Below are 23,974 nucleotides of genomic sequence, written 5' to 3'. Positions count from 1 at the left end.
GACAGAGGAGGTGACTGAGCGGCTGAGGGAATAGCCAGAGTCACAGAGCCAGTAAAGTGAGGGATTTGCACAGAGAACTGTCAGATTACGAAGCTACTACCAGCGCTTTCTGCTCACCACTGTTTCAGGGTACAAAAGAGGCCTCACATCTCAGATATAATTTTTTAAATTAATAAATATTTTTATTGGGGGTCTCAGATATAATTTAAGGAAAACATTTATTAAATCCAGACGAGGGAGACCAGAAACATGGAGTCATGATGGAATCCATGGGTTTTGCCAAGAGACAGACATTTAAAAGGACATCGGAGAACAGAGGGAACTGTCACAAAAGCATGGTGGGTGGCAGATTGCTTTATCTGCTACAGGTGGGACTAAACAGGCGGGAATGGGACCCTATTGGGACACGTACATTATATTAGAGGAACCTGCAAGCCTTCTGACCAAGGCAGTTAGTGCAAGCTCATGATGACTCAGGTGGTTTCCATCCAGGATGAGCCCAGGCAAGTTTGAAGGGAGACTGCTCCTCCCTGGGATGGAGCTAATCCACTTTCCAATACACGCTGCGTAAGGGCAAGACTGTGGACCGCTCTGGTCAATGGTCAGAAGGAATTCAACGGAGGCTTAATTCACATGGGGTCTCTACAAATGGGTTTTGGGCTTTCATTGTCATCTACAGCGTTCGGCAAACCTGGTGCTCAGGACTTAAGCTCAAATACGCACTATCTTAGGATAAGATAGTGCCCTGCTGAGGTAGTAGTTTTGCATTAGGCTGCTAACTGCCAGGTCAGCATTCAAAACCACCAACCGCTTCACGGGAGAAAAGGACTTTCAATTCCCATCAAGAGTTACAGTCCTGGAAAGCTACAGGTGCAATTCCACTGTGTATATATATAGATATATATACACTGTTACTTATATCTTATCTCATTAATGCCATTCCAAGCGTTTGTCCTTATCTACTGTGGTGTTTGACTCAGAACCAGCCTATCCACAACGGTCCCAAACACTACCTGGCTATTGCTGTATTGGAGCCCATTGTTTCCGCCACTGTGTCGACCCAGCCTGCTGAAGGTCTTCCTTTGGTTGAACCTTCATTTTTTTCCAAGCATGATGTCCTTCTCCAGTGTCCCGTCCCTCCTGATAACATATCCAAAGTAAGTGAGACACCTCATCACCTTATCACCCTCCCTTCTAAGGAGCATTCTAGTGTGCTTGTCCCAGGACAGATTTTGTCTGTCCTTCTGGGGCTCCATTCAAACCGCCAACCTTTGGATTAACAGCCAGGTATTTAACCATTTATGCCACTCAGGAACTCCATCTGGTAGTGCATTCAACAGTCACCACCAACATCCTAACTCCAATCCCAGCATATCATACCCAAAATTATGCAAATTCAATCAGATTAAGAAAAGATGTACAATCATCACCCCAACCGATCTTAGAATATTTTCTTGTACTCATTGCTATTAGCGCCCCATTCCCCCCAGCTTCCCCTTGTCCTACCCCCAAGAAACCATTAATCCAGTTACTGTCTCAATAGGGAGCATAGCATACGGGCGAAACTCAGGGCCAGAGAAGGAACTGGGAGTTTCCCTGTGCCATCCAGAAAGATCCAGGTAAGCAATCAGGGCCTGGGACTCACTTCAGCTCTGAGATCATCCCTCGTCCTCCTCACCCTCCCCCCGCCCCCCACCTCGACCCTTCCAGGCGGGTCGCGCCTTGATGCTGAGTCACTGCGTCCGCTCGGCTGCGGCAAGAAGGGGCGGATCGCCCGCCCCGCGGGTACATGAAGTCCCCGCCCCTTGCTCCGCAGTAGCCTCCTGATTGGAGAAGCTGGGGCCGGCGCAGCCCATCACAGCAGGCTGCAGAGCGCTGGTGGGCGCGGCCAAGGCCCAAGGAGGGCAGTCCCTCCTCGGTTCGCTCGGATCACCCCATCCTCGCCGCGCCTCTAGGGCTTGGCGGAGAGTCCGGGGTGGGGCTGGCTAGGCTGCAGGCCGGTCCCTTGGGCGCATAGCGGGCTGTGGCCTACGCAGGGGCCAGAAGTAAGGGTCCCTCAGGGCTCCCCAGAGCCCACTGCCACTTGGCCGCCGGACTGGGATCCTGACTTTTGTTTTAAGCCCAGAAAGGCACCTTACAATAGGAAAGCCAGTTTTCGGCAAAAAAAAAACAACCTGGAATGAGAAATAGGCAGGCTCCCAGACTGTCGCAGACATGTGCACTAGATTGAGGGAGGATCAAGGTGTCCAGGCAGGTCTTCTGGGGCGGGGGGTGGTGGTGGTGAGGGTGCTCTGGTTAACTCGGCTTATGTGGTCCTAAGAAGCTTAGGTGCGGACGGTGGCTAGTGGGAGTTCCACTCTGGATCCTCTTGGCTTTGGACCTTGTCTTCTGTCCTGGCCCTGCCTCTTACCCCTTGCTCCTGCCCCTGCTTCACCCAGCTACTCACCAATCCCTTAACGGGTGCCGGGTGTGGGTGCTGGGTGTGGGTGGCGGTTGCCCCATGCGTTACAGCTACAAAAGGATCACATCAAAACCATTACTCACTCTGAGTCTATTGTGACTCATAGTGACCCTATAGGACAAGGTAGAATGGGTCAGAACCAGTTGCTAAATTTGGAAGCAGGTTTCAGGGGTCCCTAACTTAGTCCTTAGGGAAGGTTCACCAAAAGCTTTGGAAAGAAAACAACTTTGCATGCGGTGAAAGGGAACTTGGCTTTATTCAAGGAATGGAAGGAGAATCTCCTCGCTAGGGCCAGGTCAAAGGTGATGGGATAGGAGGTGGGAGGAGAGGTTTCATGAAAGACAATGGACATCATCCCCAGAGTACTGAGGGTTGGAGGTTCGAATCTACCCAGAGCTGCCTTGGAAGAAAGGCCTGGTGATCCACTCTTGAAAAACCAGGCACCCAAAGCCTTTTGGGGCACCTGGCTATTCTGACCCATGTGGGCTAGGTCACTAGGAAGCTACCCAGAGTGCTTCAAGTGTGAGGTTAAATCACTGAGAATCTGGTGGAGAAGAGTGGAAGCAGGGAAAACCATTGACAAGCTGCTGCGGCCCTGGAGGGACTAGAAGCTGAGGGTCTGGACTGTGTTGTGGTGCAGAGGATGAAATAGTAACCGAAGGGCCCTTGGAGTGGAGCTCTCCTAGTCCAGCGGTTCTCAACCTTCCTAACGCCACGACCCTTTCATACAGTTCCTCATGTTGGGTGACCCTCCAACCACAAAATTATTTTCGTTGCTACTTCATCGCTGTCATTTTACTACTGTGATGAATCAGGTGACCCCTGTGAAAGGGGTCACGACCCACAGGTTGAGAACCACTGACTCCATTGCTTACTCATTCATCATCTATCCGAGCCCCACTCTGGGTGAGAAATTGTGGCCGAAATGTCTGCCTACACAATTCCCGGTATTTCAACAGTCAGGGTGGTTCCTCTGAATTCCTCGGTCCACGGGGTTTACTTCCTGGTCTTACTACCAGCCTCGCCAAGCTGACTATGCTCAACTAGGCAGCCAGATGAACTGATGCTGTCAGAAGGGACTGGCCTGCCCAAGGTCACCCACCCTGAGCCAGAGGCAGGTCTGGAACCTGGAGATCTGGGCTCTGTGCTGGTTTTTCCTTTTGCTGCAGGCTGACTTTCCACGTTGGGATGGTATCCCCCTCAGAGAGCCCCCTCCATCACTGTCAGGCAAGACGAGAAATGGCAGACAGAGGGGCGCCTGCTCCCAGCCTGCCCGAGCCAGGCACTATTATTAGTAACAGCCGACGTCTGTGTAGAGGTTTGCAGCCTTAGCCTGCCAGGGACTTCGCAGGCAGTGTCTCATTGGATGCACCTGCTTACAGTGGGATGTGAACATGATTATCCCTACTTTACCAGCCACTCGGAGACAGAAAGAGGTGGCTGTCTACTTCTCTATAGCAGTTACAGTCTTAGAAACTCACAGGGACAAGTCTACCTGTCCTGTAGGCCACTATCAGTTGGTCTCAACTCGATGGCAGTGACTCTGATTGGCTGTACTACTGGAATCCTGGTGGCACAGGAGCAAAGGTCCACAGTTGGAAGCCACCAGCCGTTCTGCGGGAGACAACTGTCAAGGTCTACCACCTGGGAAACCCGATGAGGCCTCTCTCTGTTCTACAGTGTTTCCAGGACTCAGAATCGATCCCATGGCGATGGGTTAGTTTACAGATGAAGAGACGGAGCCTCCAGAATGGGGAGTATTCTGTCTACACAGAACGTCACTGAGGCTCAATGACACACACTCCCCTGGACTCTGCTCGCCTGCTGTGAGGGGAGACCAGCCCCTCACACTATCATGGGTTTGGTAGGCGAAATTGTACGGTTATAATATATAAAGATTATAGTAAAGTCAAAGAGAATAAGAGAAATAGAGGATAGAGTAAAATAAAGGAGTCAGACACATTTCATGGTAGCATGCTCACCTCAGCCCTTTTAGATGGTCCACAGAGGTGCGGGAGGAGCGGGCAGGAGAGCGTGATTTATTTCTAACCAAGGCTTATATATCTTTTGGGGTGTACAAGCCCCCCTGATTACAGGTAATGACCTACGTCACAGGAAGGGGTTATACCATAGACAACACAGCAATGGGAGGGGGATGATTTAGGGGTGTGCACACTATACGAAGAGGAGGGATTAAGGGTACACAGGTGACAAGATGGGCGGATCCTAGATTCATGATGGCGGCCTAACCTTGATTGTCCTTGAGCTGGAGACTTGATTTATCCTAAGCTTTCAGGGGAAGCAATCCACTGACCCTAACAGCAGGGAGTGAGCCCCACCTACCCTCCGGGACAGACAATAGGGTCTGCTTGCTCTGGATGGCTGATGCCTTCAGGGAAAGAACTTGTCAATCACTTACCATTAGTTGCAGGCAGTGTCCTCGGTCTGACATATATTTGAGGGAGAAAAGCTGGGGAAAGGTCTTTTTATATCCCACAACCTGCTACTGTGCTGGCCTCTGTAGGGTGTGGCAATGAGTGGAATCTGAGCTTGACCCTCAGACTGTCTGTAAGCATTCAAATGGATCTCTACCCAGCTCTGAAATCAGACTCCAGGTGTGGGCCTTGGGAGACAGAAGAGATCACTTGTAGAAATTCTGGGAAACCCTCTGGAGGATGGGGTGTTTAAGCAGGATGTGAAGGCCATGGATTCCAATACATGGGTGTGGGGAATGTCCTTGACATCTAGCCCACTCCCATGGGATGGCCTTATTCATCTGACCTCACTCACCATTAGGAGGAATGACTGGTCAAATGAATGCAGGGGAGGCTGAATGAGTCAGCAAGGGCGGGTCCCTGGTGATCAGGAGGGTCTCGGTCAGCCTGGTTGTGAAAATACTATCCCTCAACCTGCCCCTTAATGGTTAAACAAAATCCAAACTCATTGCCATCAAGTGGATGTCAGCTCATAGCAACCCTACAGGACAGAGTAGGATCGTCCCTGTGGGTTTCCAACACTGTAGAAAGTTTCATCTCCCACAGAATGGCTGGTTGTTTTGAAGTGCTGGCCTTGTGGTCAGCACCCCCACGATTAACCGACTACGCCCCGAGGACTCCTCCTTCAATGGTTAGGACACAGCAAAGAAACATCCTTCCTTGCTTGAGTGGGCATGGCACCCAGCAGAAGGGCTCGGTGCTGGGACTGGAGACAGGGTGATGGGAACCTTAGCTGGAGGGCTCTTTCTCAATTGTGCCGTCCTGAGAGCTGGCATCAGCACCAGCTATACTTCAGCCTAAACTGCTTGCCCAGGTTTTTATAACTATGCCCTTAAAGAGCCCTGGGCTCAGGGGGCATTTGTTCACTCCCAGCTCCCATGTGGACTTGAAGGACACCCTTACCCCAAATCTTGCCCAGGTCTGTAGCTATGTTGTTGTTGTTGTTGTTGTTGTTGTTATGGGCCATCGAGTCTGTTTGACCCATAGCAACCTTATGCACAACAGGGCGAAACACTGCCCAGTCCTGAGCCATCCTCTTAATTGTCCCTCTGCCTGAATCCATTGTTGCAGCCACTGTGTCCATCCACCTCGTTGAGGGCCTTCCTCTTTTTCGCTGCCCCTTGACTTTCCCAAGCATGATGTCCTTCTCCAGGGACTGGTCTCTCCTGACAACACATCCAAAGGATGTGAGACGCTAATCCCAATGCCTCGATTTTTCTTCGGTAGCGATGCGGGGCAGGCAAAAACAGGTCAGCATCACTGAGGATTAGGGTAGCTTGTTCCTGCTTTGACAGATGAGACGAAAGCCTACAGAGAGCTCAATACTGAGAGGCAGAGCTGAGGTCTGTGCCTCCCAAGCCATTTCCTGCAACTACCTCATTACCCTGGAAGAAGTCCTCAATGGACACTCTCATTCAGCCACCAAACTGGGCTTTCCGCAGCAGGACGTGCAGATAGAAGAGAGGGCGCAGCTGCCTGGCCTAGTGGCCTCTGCCTTTCCAACACAGCTGTTCATCTTGCCCTTATTGGGCTGGCCCAGCAGCTTCTGGGCTGTCTCAGGATCCAGGCCAGCTTGCTCAGCACCTTTCTCCTAGTCTGTCTCAGGCAATCGGTCTTCCTGTCTGACCCCGTCAGGATTCTTGTCTCCATTACTGTGAGTCTCTCTCTGCCCTTTCCCTGGTCTCCGCTCTTTTTGTCCACCTCAGGGGCTCCTCTCTCTGGCCCTACCTACATCCAGGCCCCATGAGCCACAGTTGTTCCCTATTTGCCAGGTGCCTCTCCTCAGGCACCTCTGTGGCTCAGTAGATACAGAGATCACAATGGAAGGGAAACCATCCAGTCCATGCCAACTCATGGCGACTGTGTTAGTCCGGGTAGACTAGAGAAACAAATCCAGAGACAGTCCTATGTGTGTAAGGAAGAGTTTTATATACAAGAACAATTGAATATTGAGAAAACATCCCAGCCCAGTCCAGACCAAGTCCATCAGTCCTATATTAGCCCATGGGGCTGACACCAATTTATAAATTCCTCTTCAGACTCACACAATACATGCAATGTTGCCGAATACAGAAAGATCACAGGACAGTGGGTGGAAAGTCTTGTGGATCCAGTGGCAGTGTAAGCATCTCAGCGCTGGCAGGGGTCTCCACGTGGCTCCTCCGGCTCCAGAGCTCTGGCTGCATCAGTGTAACTCTATCAGGCTGGTGGTTAGTAATGTTTCCCAGGGAGTCCGCCTCCAGTGAGTTATTTATCTCCTTATCGCCTCCAAATGAGGTCATCAAGCTGTGACCTGATTGACAGGCTAGACTCCACCCCTTCACTCTTCAGTCTCAAATTGACAGCAGATGATGTAACGACCACAGGGACCCTATAGGACAGGGTCGTACTGCCCTTGTGACTTTCAGAGACTCGAACTCCTTACAGGAGTAGACAGCTCTATCTTTCTCCCATGGAGTGGCTGATAGTTTTGAACTACTGACCTTGCAGTTATCAGCCCAACGCATAGCCATTGTGCCACTGCGGAATGGCATCGGCATGCTCTCATTTGATTGAGCCCTTGGCTTCCTGTTCACTTATTAAGGAACCCAAGAGACTCACATGGCCCACATTTTACAGAGACAGAGTGTTGACCCAGAGAACAGCGTTTTGGGGCAAGAGGCAGTGGGGACCGGGGATCTTTGTGAGGCAGGACTGAAAGGTACTGGGGTCTAATCCACTATCAGTCACACTGCGGCTTCCAAAGGCCCCGGGCAAACCCCCTTCAATGGGGCTCAGGCCTTGCAACTCTGAACCATCTCTTTGTCCAGTCTGGACCTGGGCTAGCATTCTGGGGCAATCTGCCCTCTGATGGTAGTTTTTTGGCCTCTTTTCAGACAGCCTTCTCTGGGGAGACTTCAGCATCTTTCACTGGAGCCTCTCAGAATAGCATCCTCAACCCTGGCCCACCCATTCCCCAGGGCTTTCGGCCCATGGACCCACCCTCCTGACCATTGGCATCTCCGTTTCTTTGCCCCCTGCCCCACATATACACCTGTTCTTTAGTGGCCCGGAAGGCTCAGTCTTTCATCCATACCTGGCCTCTCGTCCTTCTCCATCTGGCCTGCTCGTTGGCCAGTCCCTGCTCTCTGGCATGCTCCCTAACCCCTAGTGCCTGGGCTCTGGCTGACCACCCCCTCACCACTCCTCTAAGGGCTCTGACCTGGACCTTCTCAGCAAACAGCCCACGCTGCTGAGGGCCTTGGGAGTAAAAATCACAGCCACGCAGACGGCCCCCCTCTCCTGTCCCTCCCCTGCCCCCTGCCAAGCTGGCCCTGGCATGGTCAGCCTTTCCCCAGCTCACGCTCCAGCCTCTTCCAGAGGCTCCTCAGACCTTCAGAAAACCGTGCTCTGGCCTCTTCCCCTCCTCCTCCCCATGACTCAGCAGATGACTTCAGCTTACACTCAGAGATTCCCAGGAACCTCCCAGTTCTCCACTCCACAGCTCATCCCCCACATCCCACCTTCCATCTCAGCTGACCCTCTCTCCAGTGCCTTTGACTGCCCCCCTGCCCCCACCAATTCACCCACCACCCCTTTACCCCAGGCTTCTATCTCTCCAATCTCTCCCCCAAGCACCTTCCCCTGAGCACTTAAACCACTGGCAAATCTGTTTCTTCCTCCTGCATCCGACCATTAAATTACCAATGAAAACAGCTGTCTTTGAATCTTCGTTCCTCCCCTCTCTCCCAGGAGCCACCCTACAATTGGGCATTTGCCAAGGTCAACTCAGATGCCCCAACTTTCTGTCCTTAGATGACTTCTCTGAGGCATTTGGCAGTTCAGGGCCCCAAGGGCCCCATTCTTCTTTGACCTTTGTGACACATGGACTTGTGTCCTCTCCTGTTTTCCCAAGGCTCCCCAAATCTTTGCTGGCTTCACCCATCCTCTTCTGCATTCTTCTGAGGTCCAAGGCTCCATTTCCCATTGAGAACTTGAATTTCTGTTTCCAGCTCTGTGTTAGGCACGGTTGACTAGAGAAACAGATCCAAGGACATTCATATATGTGTAAGAAAGAGCTTTCTACCAAGAAGTAATTGTGTATTAGGAAAATAGCCCAGCCCAATCCAACTGAAATCTGACACTAGTCCATAAGTCCCTCTTCAGATTCAGGCAACCACAAGCAATGATACAGAATTCAGGAAAATCACCGGCAAATGAGTGGAAAGTCTTGTGGACCAAATGGCGGTGGAAGCAGCACAGGGCTGGTGCAGGTCTCAGGCACATGACTCACCAACAGGAAGGTGAAGGAGAGAGAGAGGGAGAGGTTCCCAGGACCCTCCTTATGAGGAGGCCACACCCACAAGGAGAGGACATCAGGCTGTGACCTGATTGACAGGCTAGACTCCACCCCTACCCTTCAAGTTGACATGACAATTATGTAGCTCCCACATGGGCATCCCACTTTTGGTGCAATGGAGTTATTGCACCCTCTACCCATGTCTTTGCAACTCTACCCATGTCTTGGTCCCTCTACCCATGTCTCCAACTCTCATAGAAGGATTGGGTGGGACGAAGCAAATAGGGTGTGTGAAACAACAATATGGGGAATAGGTCAGTTTATCCAATCCACTGAGTGGATAAGTGAGTCATCTCAGAAGCTGGAAGAAAGAGAGACTATGACGAAAGAAAAGCCACCCACAGAGCCTGTGTGAGAGCCCTGTCGGAAGTGGTGGAGGCACCAGAGGCCTCAGCATCAAAACCATGAGGCAGAGCAGTAGGCTCCCAAGACCATGGAAGAAGGCAGAGGCCAAGGGCCCACATGGCTGAAAGGCTGAGGACCAGAGAGAGACATGCCTGCCAGCTTAACTGAGAAGGAGCATGGCAGACAAAGGAATTATATTCTTAACATTTTGTAACCCTTGGCTTTTTTAACATACCCCATAATCGTGAGTGTTGTCTGTGAGTTCTCTGTGGTCATTGCAATGAGTTATCGGGCCCACAGGAGGCATAGAGTGCCCTGGGAGGGATGGTGGGTATGTTAGTCTGTGTCAATTAGAGAAACAAATTCATAACACTTAAATATGTATAAGAAAGAGCTTTATATAAGAGCAATTATATATTGAGAAAACATCCCAGCTCAGTCCAGATCAAGTCCATAAGTCTGATATTATCCCATATGTCCGATATTAGTCCATAAATTCCTCTATAGCAGCGGTTCTCAACCTGTGGGTCACGACCCTTTTGGGGGTTGAATGACCCTTTCACAGAGGTCACCTAAGTCCATTGGAAAATGCATATTTCCAATGGTCTTAGGAAATGAGACACCGCTTACCTCTCTGTCTCTAGGCGGGTCCACCCACATGCAGATATGCCCACCTAAGAGTACCCAGTGTGAAGACTGTTACCCGTGCTACACCTTGCTTCAAGACAAAATTTTATTTATTTGTCATTAGAAATAAATATTTCACAATATAGAATTATATCTTGTTTTTGTGATTGATCACTATGCTTGAATTATGTTCAATTTATAACAATGAAAATGCATCCAGCAGATCAGATATTTATATGATGATTCATAACAGTAGCAAAATTACAGTTATGAAGTAGCAATGAAAATAATTTTATGGGTGGGGGTCACCGAAACATGAGGAACTGTATTAAAGGGTCAAGGCATTTGGAAGGTTGAGAACCACTGCTCTATAGACTCATGCAGCAATGATGCCAGATGCAGGAAGATCAGAGGCCAGTGGGTAGAAAATCTTGTGGATCCAGTGGTGGTGGGAGCATCTCAGCACTGGGTGGAAGCATCTCCACGCTGGCGTGAGTCTCCACGTGGCTCCTCCAGCTCCAGGGCTCTGGCTCCATCAGTGTGTCTCCATGTGGCTTGTCAACAGGAATGTGAAACAGAGAGAGTGTATGTCCCCGCCTCCAGGGAGAAAGACAGGAGTTCCCAGAATCCTCAGGAGAAAGCCATGCCCACCCAGAGGCATGATTGACTATGACCTGATTGACAGGCTAGACTTCACCCCTTCACTCAAGTTGACAGGAGATGATGTAACTGCCACAGTAGGTCTCAGAATAGGATAAAAATGGATGGAGGAGAAGTGTGAGCAAGGCCCCCAGTTGTGCAGGCAGCGAAGGAGGAAGAAGAAATGGGCACCCCAGACTCAGCCTCAAGAGCCTCCTGCAGCTGCATCCTGAGCATGAATGTGCCAAATGATGTCAACGCTATCATCCTGGTCCAGAATAACATGCTGGACCACTTTGGGAAGATCAGGTGCTGCTAAACTTCAATAACCTGTCAAGTGCCTGCCTGCAGCTGATGAACAGACTCTTCCTGCATCACCCAAGGACTCTGGTGAAGATGACGTGGGCCCCAGACAGCAACTTCTGCAGGATCCAGACACTGAAACGGCAGCTGGTTCAGTAGCACCCTGAAACCTTCAGCCACATCCTGGAGGCATCCCTGTTAGGCGATGAGGAAGAGGATCCCATCCCACCCAGCACCGTGACCACCACTGCTACCTCAGAGCAAAGCATAGACTCCTGTCACACCAGCCCTGACCCCATCTTGTTCTTCCTCAGCCCCAGCTTCGAAGACCTGTCCCAACGGTCGCAGCCCCATGGATAACACTCAGAGGAGACTCTGGACAAGTGGTCCCGCTCTGGATTCTGGAGGCTCCTGATTGTCACCTGGAGTTCCTGAGGGCTGGATTCTGAGGCTGTGCCATGTCTGGGGGTCTTCCCCACCTACCCTTCCTCCTGCAGACGTCACCCCCATCCCACAGGTATGGCCAGCCCAGTTGGGGCCCTCAGGCCAGGGCTTGAGAGATGTCCCAAACAACACTTAAAAGATTCTCAAGACAGCATTGGTTTAAGGATGGAAAGACGTCAAGAATGATACACACACACACACACACACACACGCACATACAACACACTGATAAGAAAGAAAGGTAGGAACACACCCAACACAAAAGGTATAAGATGACATCACAGAGTCTGCAGATGGAAATAATAACCCTGAATATCAGTGGCCTGAACTCAGGCATTAAAAGCCTGAGGCTAGCAGACTGGCTTAGAAAACACAATCCATCAATCTGCTGCCTACAGGAGACACATCTCAATGCTACAGACAAAAATAGGATGAGAATCAAAGGCTGGAGCCAGGTATACCAAGCAAACAGCAATTCAAAAAAAGCAGGGGTTGCAATCCTAATCTCGGATAAAATTGACCTCAAAGTGCCAACCATAAAAGATAAGAAGGGACACTATATAATGCTCTAGGGAACTGTAGACAAAGAACCACTAAGCATTGTAAACATATATTCCCAAATGAGAGACCCGCTGAACACGTCAACCAAACACTCCAAAAGATGAAAAAAGAAATCATAGACTCGACAATTATAGTGGGTGACTCCAATACACTGCTCTCTGAGAAAGATAGATCACAGGGAAAGAAATTCAAAAAGGAGGCTAGAGAGCTAAACACTACAATTAGACAATTTGACCTGATAGATATTTACAGAGCTTTTCATCCAAATACAACAAATTCACATTCTTCTCAACCTCGCATGGCACATATTCGAAGATAGACCACATGCTGGGGCATAAGGCAAATCTACAAAAATTAAAGCACATTGGTATCATGTAGACCTCTCTCTCTGACCACTGTGACATAAGGCTGGAAAAAGATTCTTAAGAATGGGAACCCTTTCCCAGCACCTCTGGTCAAACCTTCCTGGAGGAAGAGAATGCCAGCTGACCCAAACTGCCTCATCTCTCTGCCCTCTCCTCTGATGATAGCATCCCAAACTTCCTCTGATCCATGTCTTGGGGTGTTCAGAGACAGGTAGAAGGCTTGAGATGTAGGCTGGTCATCCCTGAGGGCCTTTCTTTGCAGGCCTCTCCAGGGGCCTCTAGGTGCTAGCTGGGTCCTTTCAGAAAAGAGTTTTATGGAATTAAAAAAAATCATTTTATTGGGGGCTCTTACAACATTCCATACACCAATTGTATCACACATATTTGTACATATGTTCCTGTGGTAGTTACATAATCTGATGCCAACTTGAGACTATTAAGAGTGAAGGGGTGGAGTTTAGTCTGTCAATCAGATCACTGTTTGATGACCTAATTTGGAGGCACTACTGAGATAAATAGGTCGCTGGAAGCGGGACACGCCCACTTTCTGCTTCCAGACATTCCTGTTGACAAGCCACATAGAGACACACTGATGGAGGCAGAGCCCTGAAGCAGGAGGAGCAACATGGAGACCCACACCAGTGCTGAGATGCTTCCACTGCTACTGGATCTACCAGACTTTCCACCCACTGGCCTGTGATCTTCCTGCATTCAACATTATTGTATGGCTGTGTGAGTCTAAAGAAGAATTTATGAACTAGTATGGGACATGTGGGCTAATATTGGACTTATGGACTTGGTCTGGACTGGGCTGGGATGTTTTCTTAATACACAATTACTCTTTGATATGAAGCGCTTTCCTCTACACACCTTAGTGTGTCTATGAACTTGTTCCTCAAGTCTACTCAGACTACCACAGTTGCCATCATCATTTCCATGGAATATTTTTGTACCTGATATCGACAGATGCTTTTGGGAAGTGATCAATAGAAAGACTCCATCCCTTAAAGAAAGAGATAGAAAGATGGCGGGAGGGAGGCGACATGTCTGGCCTCTGCCTTGTGGCAGTCAGCCTTGTTGGATTCTCCTCCTTGGTGCAGCCAGAAGCAGTAAGACGTGGCCTCCAAGCCATTGCCTCACCCCTAGGATGCCCTGAGCATCCCACCCGGATATTCTGTCCCACTCAGCCTTTCCCAAACCATCCTGTCTCAGATATTGGGACAGTCCCGATCACCCACTGCAGTGGAAAGAGCTCTTTTGTGTGACTTTCTGCCTTGGTTCTTTGGAAACACAGATGATGGAGAGATTTTCCCTCTTAACCCGACAAGTTACTTTCTTCCTAGTTTCCACCGCAGAGTTTGTTACTTTTGTCCAGGTGGATGGACATTCCCAGGGTTAGCTGGAATCCACTCGGTTTTGAGACTTTTGACTCTCGTCACCTCCTCTCAGGTTGCACACTGCCCTGTAATTGGTATGCACCTTCCGCATGACTATGCAGATGAGGGGAGATATAGCCTATAATGCAAATCAAGTGTGGCTGTGGCTTCCAGAGAGATTTGTTAGCTAGTTGCCTTTTTGAGAGCCTTAAAATGGATGAGAAGTCGTGTAAATTTCAGTAACCAGCCTGGCTGGTGGAGACAGAAAGGAGCAGGTAGAGAAACAACAGAAAGAGGTGGAAGGAGAGAGAGAGAGAGCCTAAAGGAGCCATAACAGGGAACCAAACAACCCCAAATCTGGTCAGTCCTGAGGGTCCCAACGTTAATGCCTCTCAGGACTGGCTGCCTAGCCTTCTTCCTCCTCCAAACCCCGACTCACAGCAATCGAGTTGGTGCTGTCTCATTGTGACCCCTACAGGAGGGGTATAACTGACCCCTGTGAATGTCCAAGACTGTAACTGCTTCAAGAAAAAAAAATGTTTTATTGGCACCCAGTCCACTTGTCATGATTCAATTGTTCAATCATATCAAGAATTGTATAATCACCACCACAATCAATTTCACAACATACATCCCAGCCATACCCCCAAGCATGTAACTCTTCATAGGAGTAGAAAGCCCCAACTTTCTCCCAAGGAGCAGCTAGTGGTTTCAAACTGCTGCCCTTGCAGTTAGCAGCCCAACGTGTTAGCCACTATGCCACCAGGTGCTTTTCCCTGTAGTCAGGAAATCCCCGTGATGTTCTGAGAGCTTCTGGCCTGCTCAGGGGACCTACAGCTCCCGGATTTCAGTGAAGGCAAGAAAATACAATGGCTTTCTTATCGAATGCGAACCCAGCCAGGCTGATCTGAGTCCACAGATCCAGAGAGGGACTTTTCAAAGGAAGGATCGAGGGCTAGAAGAGGGAAGTCATGTTTAAGGCGATTTATCAAGTCACTGGTAGAGGCGGTGTGCAAAGTTCTAGCTGCTGCATGAAGCTCCTGAATCCAGTCTGCATAGTTTGGCCTTGGCCAAGGTACTGGAGAATTGCTCTCCTCCCTCCCTCTGGCTCTGACTCATCCTCCGGGAAACCATACTCCTTCCCACTCCCAGGAACGAGCAGGACACTCACTTCCTCCTTCCCGACACTCCACTTTTGTCCTTCCCTCCAGATGCCCATTGGTGGGGTTAGATGTAAACCTCGCCAGGCCTGCCTCTATTGTCTCTGGAAAGAGTGCCCCCCTGTCTCCACCCCAAACACACACAAGTCGTGGGGGGTGGTGTGGTGTGTGTGTGTGTGTGTGTGTGTGTGTGTGTGTGTGTGTGTGTAGCAGAAGAGGATCTGGGGGGTAAAAAAACCAACCCTCAAACTCACTGCCATGGAGTCAATGCCAACTCACAGAGATCCCACAGGACAGGGTAGAACTGCCCCTGTGGGGGCTAAAGACTGCAACTCTTTACGGGAGTAGAAAGCCCAGTCTTTCTCCCTCAGAGCGGCTAGCGGTTTTGAACTGGGGACTCTGCAGATGGAAGCCCCACTCACGACCACTGTCCCACCAGGGCTCCTTTTGGATGAGCCACAGGGGGATCATAAACCCGTTTTGCAACCTGGTCTTCAGGTTATTAGCTGTGTGACCTGGGACGGTTTCTGAACCTCTCTGTGTCGTGGAGTAGAATGTGGGGGCAAAAGCATCTGTTTTGGGTCTGCACTTGGGTTTCTTTGGACTTCCTGGCCTTTCCGCCCACCTGAGCGATAGCGGCTGAGGGAGGACTCAGAAGAGCTGGAGAGCGTGTTGACCAGACGTCACGGTAGCCTTGGATGGGAATGCCTGGCCCAGCCTTGGTTGGAGGTGACTACCCCAGACTTGGAGGCCAAACCCCAAGTAAATCATAAAGCATTTGTAGTCCCTCTGGACTTACATTTTCTTTTTTTAAAATCATTTTATTGGGGGCTCTTATAGCAATCCATCTATCATTTGTATCAAGCATATTCATACATATGTTGCCATCTTTAGTTTATAAACATTTACTTTCTATGTGAACCCTTGATATCAGCTCCTCTTTTTTCTCTCCCCCGTCTCACCCTCATGGCCCTTTGATAAATTATAAATTATTATTATTTTCATATTTAACACTGACCACTGTCTCCCTTCCCCCACAGCTTCTATTATTCATCCCCCCCGGGGGGGGGGCTGGGGTGTGGTTATATGTCATTCATTGTGATTGGTTTCCCCTCCTCTCCCCACCTTCTCCCTACCCTCATGGTATCGCTACTCTTATTTCTCTGTTCCTGAGAGGTTTTCTGACCTGGATTCTGTGTGTCGTGTGCTCTTATCTGTACCAGTGCACATGCTTCGGTCTAGTCCGAAGTGAGAGGCAGCACTAGGGTCATGAGAGTGGGGGGTGAGGGAGCCTCAAGGAACCAGAGGAATATTGTGTGTTTCATCAGTGTTATACTGCGCCCTGGTTGACCCATCCCTTCCTTGTGACCCTTCTGTGAGGCAATGTCCCATTGTCTACAGATGGGTTTTAGGTCTCTGTTCTGACCTCCCTTGTTCTCAGCAATGTGTATTTTGGTTTGTTGGCTTCTTTTTTCTTTGGGGTCTTCTGATGCCAGTTACCTGATCCTATCGACACCTTGTGATGGCAGACTGGTGTGCTTCTTCCATGTGGGCTTTGTTGCTTCTCTGCTAGATGTCCACTTGCTTAACTTCAAGCTTTTTTTATTTGTATAACTTCAATCTTTTAAGACCCCAGACGCTGTATCTTTTGATAGCAGGGCACCATCAGCTTTCTTCACATTTGCTTGTGCACCCACTTTGTCTTCAGCGATCGTGTCAGGTGAACATACATCTCTCCAGGGGTGTCAGAGCTCAATGGGCCCATGCCTAGGCTCCCCTCTCTGAGCAGCCCTCCATTGCTGTGATGCCCCAGGTGTTGTGGATGGAGAGGAAGCCCATGCCGAAAGCTCAATGTGGAGACAGAAGGACTTCACATGTTCTGGCCTCCAACGTAAAAGGCAACTGGAGTAAAGAAAAGTTATCCTTGTTTCTTCTAACACCGGACACTAGAATGAAGAATGATGGAACAGAGACTGAGAACATGAACACTACCCCACAGTAGAATGGGACCTCAGCAGGTGATGAATTGCCTGTACCTAGAGATGAGCTCAAAGGGCTGGGAACCAGAGGATGGGAATGTTATGCTGGAGGAACAAGAGTGCCTCTGTGGTACCTTCCAGCGTATTGATCCCACACTCCAGGAAGTCTGGCTGGCCCTGAAACCTAGGAGGGTGTGCAGGTCACATCTCCTGAGTCACCTGGATATACCCAAGGCTCTGCACGGGTACCTCTAGAAACCCAGTGTCTGAACCTACCTCCTCTCCCCTAGTGCAGCCTAAGCTCCTGTCTGCCTGCACTGTCAGCACCAGTGCTCCTATTACATGACCAAGTGGGATTTGTGCTCTCAAAGCATTAGCACTGGGCTGACTCCACAGAATGGCCAACAAGAGGGAATGCCAGCTCTCTAGTCTTTCCCGTCAGGCCCCTGGAAGATCTCATAGCTTCTCTGCCTTAGCCACAGGCAACTCTGCCTGGCTTCCTTCAGCCGTGCCAGGACCTGTGGAGGTCACACTGGCGATCTCGTGGCTCAGGCCACTGGTGGTGACAGGAACTGGGTTAATGGTTCCTTGGTGGATGGCAGGGGAAATTGGGGTGGGGGTAGGGAGAGCGGAGCTAATAACGATGAGCAATTCCCAATGTCAAGACACTCCCTTCAGGGCCACTGCAAAGTCAAAGGACATGCCATTCATTTCACAGTGCTCTTCAGGGAGCAAGGAGGGAACCTCTCTTCAGAATTCACTGGGGGACCCAAGGCCCAGGTTTGGTGAAACATTTGGCCCAAGTTCACATAGCTGGGTTTAGGGAAAAGATACTAGTCCAAGGTTGAACCTCTAATCTCTTGACCACCAAGGAATGATTTATTTTTTGACATGGTGGACCGTTTTTAAAGTATGAGGATTTTTAACCTCTCCCCCCTTTCCAGAGCAATCAGTTTGGTGATCTTAGAGCTAGGCTCTGGAGTTGGAGAAACTGGCTGGGCTTGGAGCAGAGATTGTCTGCAGGCCCCCTGGCTCCAGGTCAACAGGATCTTCTTCAAAATCCTTTATCTAGTATCTTCTTCCTGGCCACCCTTGCTGGCTGCGGTCCTGCTGGCTCCTGGTATGGCCTATACTTAGGCTTTCCTGTGTTTTCACTGCTCCTTAGCCGGGGCTGTTTGTTTAGGGGTAAAAGCTTTCAAATCCTTCTTGTGAGGTAGGCCCACCACCCACTCCCACCCCTTCTTGAGTCAGAGAGCCACTAACATTGAACACAGTGTCCCTGAGCACCTGTTCCATCCTAGCCTAGGTGATCAGAAGGGCTGAGCTGGAATCTCTGACCTTGTACAAACCTGTTCATCAGACCCCAGGGAAAGACAGGCCCTTATCTATAATGCAAGAATGTGGTCCCAACACTGTTGGAAGTATGCAGTCTGGGAACTAGTGGGCATTGTGAAGGAGTGGTCAGTTCAACTCAGTGTCTGAGTCTGAAGGATAAAGAGGTAGGTGTTGAGAGGGGTAGTTGTGCCCAGCAGAAGCAACAGCTTTTGCAAAGGCCCAGAATTATAAGAGTATAAATACACTGATAGGAATGGGGGAAGGGGTGTCAAAGTGGAGACCCAAAGGCCATCTGTAGACAGTTGGATATCCCCTCACTGAAGGGTCCAAAGGAAGGGACAATTCATCCCTTGGGTGATGAATCCTTAGGATGCCCTATGACGCTGATAAAACACACAACACTCCTCTTGTTCTTTAATGCTTCCCTCCCTCCTCCCCTCACTATCGTGACCCCAGTTCTACCTTACAAATCCAGCTAGACCAGAGCATGTACACTGATACAGATAAGAGCTCTCGACACACAGAATCCAGGACAGATAAACCACCCAGTAACAGTAATGGAAGTAGTAATACCATGAGGGCAGGGGGCAGGTTGGGGAGAAGGCAGGGAAAGGGGGAACAGATTGTAATGATCAACATATTGCCCCCCGCCCTGGGAGATGAACAACAGAAAGGTAGGTGAAGAGAGACAGCAGTCAGTGTAAGATATGAAACCAATAAATATTTATAATTTATCAAGGTTCATGGGTGTGTGTGGGGGGGGAGAACAACTGATACCAAGGGCTCAAATTGAAAGCAAATGTTTTGAAAGGATGATGGCAACATGTGTACAAATGTGCTTGATACAATTGATGTACGGATTATGGTAAGAGCTGGAAGAGCCCCCAATAAAATGATTCATTTTTAAAAAGAAGACTATAAAGACTACGTGGTTAGGAAATGCACGTCGAAGAGCATCTATGAGAGATGCAGCCAAGAGGGAGGCCTTGGACCACAGGCCACGGAACAAGAACATTGGTCTCTTTGCACTGAGAGCAGCCTGTATGGTGGAGCCAAGGCAAGGGGAGGTGGGCGATGAGATATTGATTTAGAAAGCTCTATCAGGCAGCCCCCTGGCGAGGACATGAAGACACTGAGGCCCAGCACTTGAGTGGCTGTTGCCATAGTCTGGAAGAGTTAGAGAAGCATCCATCCATCTTTTTATTTCAGAGACACACAGTCTCCACCCAGAGAGGGCAACAGACTTGTCGAAGTCCCCCCAGCAACATCAATGGCCAACTCAGGACCGTGACCTGTGGGTTCCCAGGATCCTCAGGTGGAGAAGCCACTCACCCTCACACTCCAATTGTCCTCTGCCTCTGAATTTCTGGTGTGCTCTGTCCCACCTACCAGCCAGCCTGCTAGGGCAATGGTGGGGGAGTGTTCCCAGAATGTCCACAGCTTGCCTGCCTGCTGCATGGGAGGTTGCTTTCACTGCTGCTTCTGCACCAATCAGGGAGCATTCCAGCCGCAGGAGGAAGCCAGGAGCCAAGAGATGGGGCTGCGGTGATTTAAGACCGCACAGAACAGCAGGACGCTAATGTACCTGGCTGGTCTCCCTGTCCACCAACTCGGACGGCAGGAGAGGATGCATTAAAAGGTCATGTCCTCCCACAGGGCCCTGGAGACTGGAGCAGAGGGCTGGCCCTAGGGGGGCCCTGCCCAGTGCCCTTGGGGGCAGGTCCATCACCAGAGTGCAAGATAGCTCCTGTCCTGGGCAGATGCCAAGATAGATCTTCAAGGCCTGGGCAGGGCAGGTTGCCTTTATCAGTGTCAAATTACCCAGTGATCAAGGTGTGCTTATATACTAAGCTGTAGTGAACGATTTCACTTTTTTTTTTCTCAGAATTTCACACCGAAGATTCTGCTTCTCAGGAGGGCTGACATCCACTTCTCTTCCAACCCCATTTCTCTTCCAACAGTCCCTTCCTCCCAAATCAGAGCTTCTTTTCCAATCTCCAATCCCTGAGAGAGTCCGAGTACCCGAAGTGCAAGGTGAGCACGGGCCTCGCGGTGAAAATCAATCACGTGCAAATGATGACTGTGACTTAGGAAATAAACCCAGGACAGCCCACATTTACCTTGCTCAGTGCGAATCCCGAAGGTCTGTCCTCAGGGTTGGAATTCATACTCTGACCTGGCTGTGTCGACGCTGGCTAGGCACACTGCCTCTCAGAAGAATCTCAGCTTCCTTGTCTTAAAAAAACAGGCTGGCTTCTGCATCTCCTCAACCATCTCCCAGGTTTGCAGACACAGCCGAGAATCCCAATCGCCTCCTGTATTAGACAAGGAGCCTGCTGGATCCAGAACTATGACTCATCACATTTTGTTTCACGTCCATGGGGAAATTGAGACTGGGAGAAGGGATTGGCCCTGCACAGAGAGCCAGGGTCCAGGCAGAGCGGGGAGCCAGTTCTCCATCTCCCCTCTCTGGGTTTCTGTGAGCAGTGCAGGAAGAGGCCTGGATGTTACGCCATTTGTTTGGAGGCTGCCCTCGAAACAGTGAAGGGCGGCCAGCAGCTGTAGCTTTAAGCCCAGAGTGTTAAAAAATTAAAAAGGAAAGGAGGGCAGGGCCAGCTTTCCCTGAACGATTGGAGAGAAGGCTTATTGTGGAAACTGAAGGTATCATTGCTGTTTGGCTGTACAGTTTCCTGTTCTTTGCATGGGCTTTATTTTTTCCCCACAAGCAGATTTGGCCTAGACTGTTGTGATGGTAGTTTTATTCCCCCCCAACACCCCCCCCCCACAAAAAAAAACCCCAACCAACTCATGAAGGGAAGGAACCGAGGTGGGGAAAGGTCAGAGAGACAGGCCAAAACATGACAGGAAATTCTGAGATGTAACATCTGGAGCTGAGATTGGTGACATGTTTAATTCATGGGTGGACAACCCGTGTTGGTGGTCTAGGTTCATTCCCACGGCCCTTGGATGTCCAGGGCAGGGTGGTTCAGGCCTGGCCTTTGAGGAGGGAGAGAAAGGAAGAGGCCTGGCTTGGTGAACACCCAGCAAAAGACAGAAGGAAGTGGGAGGAAGGCTTATTCACCAGCAGGACTGCCTTGTGCTGAGTGGTGTGGTAAGGGAAGTGGGGCCAGGCTGGAGCCTGGTGGAAGGTGGGGAGAAGAGAGCTATTTCTAGGCTCGCCCGACTCCCACCCCAATCAGCCCATCTCCTGCACTTCGACTGGTGCTGTCTCCTCCAAGTCCATCCAGCCATTCATCTCCTTTCAAATGTTCTCTGTACTTACTTGGGGTTGGGCACTGTGCTAAGAATGGAGGATTCAAAAGGGACGAGGAAGACGAAATGCCAATCTGATCATTGTTAAATTCTCTTACCAGGGCTGAGAGTAGAAATCTTTCAGTAGAAAGACTTAGTTTCGTAGTCTGGCATTCAGGGTTTGCCATGCTCTGACCCCTGCCAACCATCTCAGCTCCTACCACCCCTGCCTGCCACTCATCACATTTTGATGATTTCTTTCCCTGCGGGTCAGCAGGCCAGGAAGGAACCTGGGAGCCTGTCTGTGAGTCTTGCTGCTTGGCCTCTGCCTTTCCTGTCAGCACTTACAGCTTCAGTGAGGATTGGTGAGAAAGGCCACCGCTTCCTTGAAGCACCTTTTTAGAACCTTTTCCAAAACCAGTCTCACTGCCGTTGAGTCGATGCCGACTAGTGACCCTCCAGGGCAGGGGAGAACTGACCCTGTGAGGTGCAGAGATGGTCACACTTTACAGAAGTAGAAAGCCCTGTCTTTCTCCCTTGGAGCTGTGGGTGGTTTTGAATTACTGACCTTAAGTAACCACTATGCTCTTTTTCCCCCTATCCAATTGGAAAGAATTGAATAAAGCAAAACAAAACAAAGAAAATCCCACTTTCTATATATCTCTTCACAACAATTGTGAGGATGGTGCAGAACTAGGCAGTGTTTGGTTCTGTAGGGTCGCTATGGGTCGGAGCTGACTCGATGAAACCTAAATAAATAAATAAATAAAAATTCAGATTAAAAATACTTTTATTGGGAGCACTTACATCTCTTATCACAATCCATTCATTCCTCCAATGTGTCAAGTACATTTGCACATATGAAGCCATCATCATTTCAAAGCATTCTCTTCCCACTTGAGCCCCGGATATCAGCTCCCCATTTCTTCCCCCTACCGGCCCTCCCTCACAAACCCTTGATAAGTTATAGATTTTTCCCCCCATCTCTTACTTCGTTCTCTGTTGCCCCTTACCCACTTTTCTGTTATCTGTCCTCCTGGGAGGGGGTTCTAGACTGATCCTTGTGATCAATTCTCCCTTTCTCCCCCCAACCTCCCCTAGTCCTCTTGGTATCTCTACTCTCCTTGTTGACCCTGAGGGGTTTATCTATCCCGGATTTCCCGAGTTGCGGGCTCTTATCTGTGGCAGTGTGCATGTTCTGGTCTAACCCGACTTAAAAGGTGGAATTGAGGTCATGATAGTGTGGTAAAGGAAGCACCAAAGAGCTAGAGGAAAGTTGTGTTTTCATTGGTGCTATACTGCACCCTGACTGGCTCATCTCTTGCCTGTGACCCCTCTGTGAGAGGATGTCCAATTGTCTACAGATGGGCATCGGGCCTCCACTCCATGTCCCCCTCATTTGCATTGGGTATGGTTTTATTCTGGGTCTTAAATGCCTGATACCTGTATATCAGATGTTTTTTTTTGTTTTTGTTTTTTTAAAGAGGGAGAACTTCCCACCCAATGCTACACTGTAGATTCCAACTCTCAATGTCCTGTGACACTATGGGACAGTTGTAGAGGGTTCCAGGGACTATAGGTCTGTATGAAAGCAGACGAACTCATCTTTGTCCCTGAGAGTCAGTGATGGGTTGGAACTGTCAGCATTTCAGGTGGTAGCCCAATACCAAGCCCGTGGCACCCCTGGGGCTCCTTCTGTACACTCCAACACATCCTTAATTCCTTACGGGCTCCCAGGCCTCAGCCTCACACATCCAAAGGTCGAGATTTCCTCCTACAGATTTTCACTCAAGCTTTTCCTAACACAACACTTTCCATTATGCACATGCTTATCATTTTCTAACATATGAGTATTTGTTATTTACCTTGTCTCTATCCTGTCAAGGAAGTCATTGGGTTGCCAACTCTAAGGTCAGTAGTTCAAAACCACCAGCTTCTCCCAGGAAGAAAGACGGGACTTCTGTAAACAGTTGGGGCATTCTCTCCTGTCTTATCGGGTTGCTATGAGTAGCCATCGACTCAACAGCAGTGAGTTGTTTTTGCTTTCTCCTGGTCCCGAATGGTAAGTTACCTGTTGTCCTTTTAGTTCCTGGTTGGACCTCATTGCTTGCAGACATAATAGGTGATGAAGAGGTTTGTGTTGAAGAAACTAGGGAAATGAACCATGTGGTCAAAACTACGAGGTGGTTGTGAGCGCTCCATGTCATCGCCACAAAGAGAAGTCTAGGGGTCAGCATCAGGCAGCCGGATCGCAGGGTGCAAGTCTTGGGAAGGGCAAACCTAGATCAGAATC

The 23,974-nt window shown here is 49.7% G+C and overlaps 1 pseudogene; it reads left to right on the top strand.

Moving 5' to 3' along the window:
* The first annotated feature begins 6,185 nt into the window (after positions 1 to 6,185).
* On the top strand, positions 6,186 to 11,569 carry LOC142422931 (kxDL motif-containing protein 1 pseudogene; annotated as a pseudogene).
* The last annotated feature ends 12,405 nt before the right edge of the window (positions 11,570 to 23,974 follow it).

Source organism: Tenrec ecaudatus, chromosome 12 (assembly GCF_050624435.1).
Source record: "Tenrec ecaudatus isolate mTenEca1 chromosome 12, mTenEca1.hap1, whole genome shotgun sequence".
Lineage (NCBI taxonomy): Eukaryota > Metazoa > Chordata > Mammalia > Afrosoricida > Tenrecidae > Tenrec > Tenrec ecaudatus.
The sequence above is the reverse complement of the archived record's forward strand: the minus strand, read 5'-3'. Positions and strand labels throughout refer to the sequence as shown.